This window comes from Cervus elaphus, chromosome 18, assembly GCF_910594005.1.
Source record: "Cervus elaphus chromosome 18, mCerEla1.1, whole genome shotgun sequence".
In the NCBI taxonomy this organism is placed as follows: Eukaryota; Metazoa; Chordata; class Mammalia; order Artiodactyla; family Cervidae; genus Cervus; species Cervus elaphus.
In genome coordinates this window covers 75507875-75516338 of record NC_057832.1, presented here as the reverse complement: position 1 = coordinate 75516338, position 8464 = coordinate 75507875, and positions in this window count along the sequence as shown.

The following is an 8464-nucleotide window of genomic DNA, read 5'->3' as shown; positions in this document are numbered from 1 at the left end:
GGAGAGACTTGCCTGGGGTTGCCTGGCCCCATCCTTCCTGGCACCCATGTGCTATCCCAGCTTTCTCTCTCCTCCCAGTTACTCAAGAATTGACCTATTTTACAAAGCAGCTGTAATGAAGATATTCAGCTTTTACCCTAGAATGAGTCAAAGGCTCTTCAGAAAGTCCACAGAATAGAGAAGGGCCAGTGCAAAGCTTCTCAAATGTTCTGAATTCACAACCCTCCTACTTTATGTGCATAGTTAACTACATACATGCTAATAAGTCAGTAATTAAAATCCCTATAGAGCCAGTAAGCCAGTTATCTAGAAGGGGACTGAAAAAAAAATTATTAAATGTTGCAAATAGAAGTCATGGGACTTGCTGAACCTATCTACAAAACAGAAACAGACTAACAGACATAGCGAACAGACTTGCGGTTGCCAAGGAGTGGGGGAAGGAGAGGGATGAACTGAGAGTTTGGGATTAGTAGATGCAAACTATTACATGTAGAATGGATAAACAGGAAAGTCCTACTGTATTGCATAGGGAACTTTATTCAGTCTCCTGGGATAAACTATAATGGAAAAGAATATGAAAAAGAATGTATATATGTGTATAACTGAGTCGTTTCACTGTACAGCAGAAATTAGCACAACATTGTAAATCAACTACATTTCAATTTTAAAAAGTCACTGGACTTTCAGTAAAATCTTTCTCTTCACTTACTATTAATATATTCTTTGTCTAGGCCAAAATATGACAAATGGAGTGGATGTTTGATCTATTGTACAATATGTTTTCTGGTGTGGTTCTGTGTTATACTTGGTGATAAATGCATGGCTGCACGGTGAAGATTATAGTATCATGTGGAGATAGAAGAAAAGAAAAATTGCTTCAGAAATAGCCTTATTGAATCTTAAAACAAGTAGATGCACAAAATCACCTAAGTGTAACATTTCTTCTAAATTTCCCAAGAAACTAATGAATAATTCTGAAGACTCTTTGAGCATCACAATAATATATTTAGAGGGACTCTGATATTTGCCTCTTATAGATTGACTGTTTTGACAAAGAGGATTACTATTGTTCAATATTCACATTCTTTAGGAGAAGAAAAATTTTATTTCGCCTAAAATACTCCATTAAATAGATTTCTTTGAAAAAGGTTTTGTCTGCAAGATAGTCCAGTATTTAGAAACTGGGACTCTGGATTCAAGTAATCTGGGTTCAACTCCTACTCAGTGACCTGGGCAGGTTACTTAACCTCTGTCAGCTCAAGTGTCTTCATCAGTGGAAAGAGAATAAAAATAGCACATACCTTACAGATTGTTATGAAGACTAAATAAGCTAATCAATTTAAGATACTTAGACCAGCACCTGAAACATAGTAAGCCCCTGAAAGCTCTCAACTGTTATTTAAATCTAGGGGATCAAAGTGTTAAGTTAGGTATCGGTGGAAAAGCACTTGGTTGAATTGGATGAACATTCTTAAATTTGTTAAGATTAATGTGTCATGTGAAAGTGAAAGTCGCTCAGTTGTGCCTGACTCTTTGCGACCCCATGGACTATACGGTCCATGGAATTCTCCAGGCCAGAATACTGGAGTAGGTAGCCTTTCCCTTCTCCAGGGGATCTTCCCAACCCAGGGATCGAACCCAGGTGTCCTGCATAGCAGGTGGATTCTTTACCAGCTGAGCCACATGTAGACAGGTACAAAATTTAAACATGCTAATCAGGTTTGTAATAAGTTGTTGATCAGGGCTCCTAGTAGTTGACAAAATCAACACTAAAGCAGTGGCCCTCAAACCAGAGCTTACGTCAGGTCAGCGGGAGGGCTTGTTAAAATGCAGGCTGCTCGGCCTCACTCCGGTTTGTAATTCACTAGTTCTGGAGCAGAGCCCTCGAGTTTTCCCTCCTAACAAGCTCTTTGAGGTGGCTGTTCCAGAGACTGCACTTTGAGAACCACTGCTCTCAGGGCTTGTGCAGTTCATGGTGATTACATGCAGGAAAATTCCTCCCTCCTCTCTTTCTCTGTGAGGAACCCAGCCTTCCTGTGGTTTCCTGGGAACTGCAGTGCTCTTTGCAAACAACTTGATCCCTTTAATTGAATTAAAATCTCCTTTTATGACTTGACTTCATCTCTGAAAGTACTTCTCAGACAGTTCCTCTCTAGTTTAGGGATCTGGCATTTTTTTTTTTCCTTTTATCACAAAGTATTTATTGAACAAAAATAATATAACAGTAAAAATGATACATAAATGAAAATTGAGTGAAGATTTGCAGTCATAGAAAAGATGTGTACAAAGAGACCAACAGTTAGGTTATAGTTCTATAAACTTTACCATAGCATTTTAACACTGATCAAGCAAACATATAAAAAGGGAAAACAAACTTATTATGTTCTTCGAAACCTATTTTTTTACTAAAATAATTGTTTAAAAAAAAAAAAAAAAGACAAACCCAACACACACACACACAGAATGAGGCAGAGCAATAAGGATTATACTTCAACACCTCCAGTTCTCTATTTGTGTTATGTGAGTTTTTTGGTGCATCAAAAATTACTGTGTTTTTTCCATTTCTAATAAATGGAGCTAGAGTATATGTTAATCATAGTATTTGGAGGAAGGGAATACTAGGTTGAGGTTTTTGCACATTGACTGACTTAGTTTCTCTGTAAGAATCTTGCATTTGAGGTATGCTCTTATCTGACAAGTTTTTTGTTTGTTTTTAATGCTCTGTTGTTTTTTTCTACCTAACATGCGGTTTTGTGGTAACTGGTATAACTACTACCAGGAAGCAAAAAGTGATCTGTCTTAATTGTGGTTAATGTTCCTAACAAAATGCCAATTTTGTTTTTGTTTTTAAAAATTTGGTTAGGAACATTAACCACAATTAAGACAGATCACTCTTTGCTTCCTGGTAGTAGTTATACCAGTTACCACAGTAAGACCTTGGGCAAGTTTCCTATTCTATCTTCCAGTCCCTCATCTGCCAGGAGGGCATCACCTCCCACTTCACAAGACCCACTTCACAAGAACATTGGGAGAACTGAATGAAATCATGAAAGCAATCCTCAGTGCAGTGTCTGGCCCAGAGCAAAGGCTCAGTAAATGCAGACTATTAGTACTCAACAAACAAAACAGGAAGCTGAAACCTCAAAGAGCAAAGAGTAATTGAAAAATAATAGACAAGAAAACAATGGCATTTCTAAGAAAAAGGGATGGGAATGAGAAGGATGTTAATTTTTATCAGACTAAGGCAGCCACATCACCAATTACTTCATTTCAGCACCTAATAATATCATGCATGAGTTAGGGCCAACTTACTGGAGTATTTTGACTTGTTTCAACTTGAGGGACTAGAAAAATTTTGCTGGGATTTACCATCATGTTGTTGGAGGAGTTTTACTGTCTCTCTCTTCTACCACTGCCATTTACACATAATCTCTAGATACGGAAAACATTCTCATTTGTCTTCTGTCTTTTCATACTGTGATTGCAATGCTTTCTCTTTCAATTATTTCCTTGAGCACACATTTTCCAAACAACTTCTCAGAAAATCACAACTTAACACAGTTTGGCAGGAGTTACCACAAAGGATAACTCACACTTTTGCAAATGTTTAGGATTCTTTGGAAGACATTTTAGTCTCATTTTTGCCTAATATTATTAAGTTTATTCTTTCCATACATGCACATTTATCTTTCTGGCAGCACCAGACATCGTAAGTTTATGTCTTCAAAAGCGGATCTTTGCAGCAGATATGTTACAGTTCTAAACAAGTCTCCACACACTTCCTTTTATTATAAAAGAGACTATTATTGTTGACATCAGTATTGCTGCAAAACAATTTCTAAATTTATTTTGTGCAGGAGGCCCGTTAGAAAGAAGGGAACTTGGAGAAATACAATCTTCTATGGAGAAAATTTTGTTAAGAGTCTCTTTTACAGGGAGGCAGTCCAAAGCATTCAATAACATGAATAAAATGGTAACACTGACTTTGGAGTAAAATCTTAGCTCACGGTCTTTCTTCCTTTTTAGCTTAATTATTCAAAATACGTGTATAGTTCCAAAAGGCAAACACCTACAAATGATTCACCAAATAGATAACTTTGTTCTGGCTCCTCACACTTCCATTACCAGAGCCTTACTCAGAGAAGTACTTCAGGGAAGAGTGTAAAAAAAAAAAAAAAAAGAAAAAATCCAGTTGGAACATTTAGAGTAATGGTCCTTAAAATTTAGCCTGCCTCAGGATCATCTACAAGGCTTGTTAAAACCTAAGTGTCCATTATGACTGAAGGGATAAACTCAAACACAGTGGAATATCATTGAGCCTTAAAGAGAAAGGAAATTCTGTCATATGCTACAACATGGATGAACCTTGCAGAAATGATAAGTTAAATAAGCCAGTCACACAAGAAGAAAATAGATATTGCATGATTCCACGTGTATGAGGTATCAAGAATAGTTAGACTCAAAGAGATAGTAGAATGGTGGTTCGCTGTGGTCTGGGGGTAGGGAGAATGAGGAGTTGTTTCATGGGTATGGGTTTAAGTTTGGGAGGATGAAAAAGGTCTGGAGATTGGCATCACAATACTGTGAATTGTGAACTGTAACACTATTAGACTGTACACTTAAAGTGGCTAAGATGGTAATTTTTATCTTATGTGTACTTATCACAATTAAATCTTTTTTGGAATTCAAAGGAGATAGAATGGGGAAGAGAAACCAGAGACAGCAAGTAGAGAAATTTTCAAGGAGATTTTCTGTGATGGTATGGCAAAAATGGGGCACGGCTGGAGGTGGAGGTGAGGTCAACTGTTCTGTTTTTGTATTGTGATCCAAGCTTGTTCATATTTATGAAGAACTATGTTTGTGAATATAAGAAATCTTACACAGTTTTCCTCTTTGAGTGGGTGAGACTTGAAGTTCCAACCCTCTAATCAATGGGTTTGATCCCTGGGTCGGGAAGATCCCCTGGAGGAGTGCATGGCAACCCACTGCAGTATTCTTGCCTGGAGAATCCCATGGACAAAGGAGCCTGGCAGGCTACAGTCCATGGGGTAGCAAAGAGTTGGACACGACTGAAGCAACTTAGCTTGTGAGCACATGAACGCGTGTGCGCATGCGCGCACACACACAGACACACACACACACCCCCCCCACACACACACCACTGGGTTGGCTCTGCTGGTAACCAGCCTCCATCCTCAGGCAGTTCTGAAAGTCACTCATTAACATAACAAAAACACCTTACCCACGCTCTTCAAGAAAATCTAAGCATTTAGAACTCTTGTGCCCAAACCAGGAGACCAAGGCCAAATATATATAATTCTTATTGTAAATCTCAATATCACACTTTGGAAACAATACTAGGATAATTTATTAGAGTAACTTATATGGTTAAACAGATTTCATTATCGTTCCTTTGTCTATATCTCTATTTCATTTGATTACTAGATTTTTTTTTTTCTCATTGAGGAACTTGTAAAAATGGGACATCCCCCCTCCTTTAAATTTGACTTGGTTGATTTTTGTTGCATATGAAAAATGAAAAAGATTATCTTTGTAAAGTGATGGTTGCTTGTGAGCTGAGACAAATCTTATTTGGGGAGGAAAATGTATAAATTTTTCAGAACCTTTACCTTGGATCATGAGGGAAAAAGAAACACAACAACTTGCCTTGGCCTTTTTGAAAGACCCTAGTTAAAGGCACACTCAGTTTTGTAAATTACCATTTCATGTGAACAAATTGAAGTCTTTATAGTATTCTTAATTTGGTTTCTGAAAGGGATTTAGATAATTGGGGCAATTTACAAAAGGGTATGTTCTTTCTGGGGCCAAGCCTGCTTTTTCTTTGGGTTGCAGGTTCTCTGCCCCCTTGTGGCCTTTCGTGGAGTATTTTTTCTACTCTGTTTAACATTTCCAGGCTGGTTTAGAGTAGCACAACTGCCTGGTTTCCTGACACCAGATGCGATGGCTAATCACATTTGCCCAAATTGGGGGAGGCGGCCCCTTAGCCTACAAGACTTAATTTCCGAAATTTACTTTCATAGTGAAGCGAGAGAGGATTGCTTTCAAAATTGAAGGGAATTATGTTACAGGCATTTGATTGTGTGAGGCGGCCGAATCCCAGAACAGGAAGGAAATCTTCAGAAGTTTTTTTAATTCGATTTGGACTCCAGAAGACATTCAGGACAGATGGGCAGGAGCTTAATCTCCGTGTTATATATTCCTGTCTCTCTTGTTGCAGTCAGTGAAATTACTATTTTTAAACCATTATTTATCAGAAATATGAACTTAATGTAAAAATGTGGAAGATGCTGAAGAATAAAATAAAATAAAAATTACCTATAACCCTATCACCTAAGCATAGTCACTATTCATATTTTGGTTTATTTTTTGATGGAGGGAAGTTATGTATACACTTTTGCATTGTATATTTAATAAGGTAAGGATTTTCAGATAGTACAGAAGTGGGTTTGCAAAATATGATCTGGGGGGCCAAATCTAGCTCATAGCATGTTTTTGTTTGGCTTATAGGCTAAGAATGGTTTTACATTTTTAAATTGTTGAAAAAAATCAAACACATTTTGTGACATTTGAAAATTATATCAATTCAAATTCAGTGTTCATAATAAAGTTTGATTAGAACACAGCTGCATGTATTGTCTATGGCTGTTTTTCTAGCTCAATAGTAGAATTGAGTAGTTAAAGCAGAGACTATAATCCTGCAAAGTCTGAAATATTTACTATCAAGCCCTTTAGAGAAAGCATTTGCCAATCCCTGACATAGGATAAGCATTTTCCAATACCTTTAAATATTCTTCAAAAATAAGACAAAGTTAATTTTCATATAGTTTAGTGGGAGGGGAGTGGCTTTCTTCTCCTTCCTTATTCTCTTGCTGTTAAAAATATTATTTTTTTCAAAGTGGTATTTTTAAAAGTGTTTATTATAAGAAATTTAAATATATACAAAAGTAGAGAGTACAATATGGCTATATGCCTACCCCACAGATTCAACAATTATCAAGATTTTGCCACATTTGTGTATCTTTCTCTGTTTATTCTTTGCTGAAATATTTTAAAGGAGATGATTAAAATCGTGTAATTTGATCCTTCTCCTCCCGCTTTGTGGATCATAGCCTTGTTGTGGCGAAGGGGCTTGTGTAACTCAATAAAGCTATGACCAACGCAGATCAGGGCCACCCAAAATAGACAGGTCAAAGTGAAGGGTTCTGACAAAAAGTGGTCCACCGAAGGAAGAAATGGCAACCCACTCCAGTATTTTTAGCTGAAGAACCCCATGGGCAATATGGAAAGGCAAAAAGATATGACAGCAGAAGATGAGCCCGCCGGCTGGAAGGTATCCAATACGTTACTGGGGAAAAGAGGAGGGAAATTACTAATAGATCCAGAAAGAAAGAAGCAGCTGGGCCAAAGGGGAAACCACACTCAGTTGTAGATGTGTCTGGTGATGAAAGTAAAATTCAGTGCTGTAAAGAACAATATTGCATAGAAACCTGGATTATTATGTCCATGAATAAAGGTAAATTGGACATGGTCAAACAGAAGATGGCAAGAATGAACATTGACATCTTAGGAATCAGTGAAATAAAATGTATGGGAATGAGCAAATTCAATCCAGATAACCATGATATCTACCATTGTCAGCAAGAATTCCTTAGAAGAAATGGAGCAGCCCTCATAGTCAACAAAAGAGTCTGAAATGCAGTACTTGAGTGAATCTCAAAAATAACAGAATGATCTCGGTTCATTTCCAAGGCAAGCCATTCAATACCAGAGTAATCCAAATCTATGCCCAACCACTAATGCCAAAGAAGCTGAAGTTAAATGGTTCTATGAAGGCCTAGATGTCTTTTTCACCATGAGGGGTTGGAATGCAGAAGTAGAAAGTCAAGAGATACCTGGAATAACAGGCAAGTTTGGGCCTGGAGTACAAAATGAAGCAGTGCAAAGGCTGAGTTTTGTCAAAAGAACACACTGGTAACAGCAGACACCCTTTTTCAATAACACAAGAGACAATTTTACACATGGACATCACCAAAATCAGTCAATACCAATATCAGATTGATTATGTTTTTTGCAGCCAAAGATGGAGAAACTCTAGATAGTAAAAACAAGACCTGGAGCTGATTGTGGCTCAGATCATCCACTCCTTATGGCAAAATTCAGGCTTAAATTGAAAAAGGTAGGGAAATCCACTAGACTATTCAGATACGACCAAGTCAAATACCTTATGATTATACAGTGAAAGTGACAAATAGATTTAAAGGATTAGATCTGGTGTAGACAGAGTGCCTGAAGAATTAAGGATAGAGGTTCCTAACATTGTACAGGAGGCAGTGACCAAACCCATACCAAAGAAAAAGAAATGCAAGAAGGCAAGGTTGTAGTCTGATGAGCTTTACAAATAGCTGAAGAAAGAAGAGAAGCAAAAGGCAAGGGAGAAAGGGAA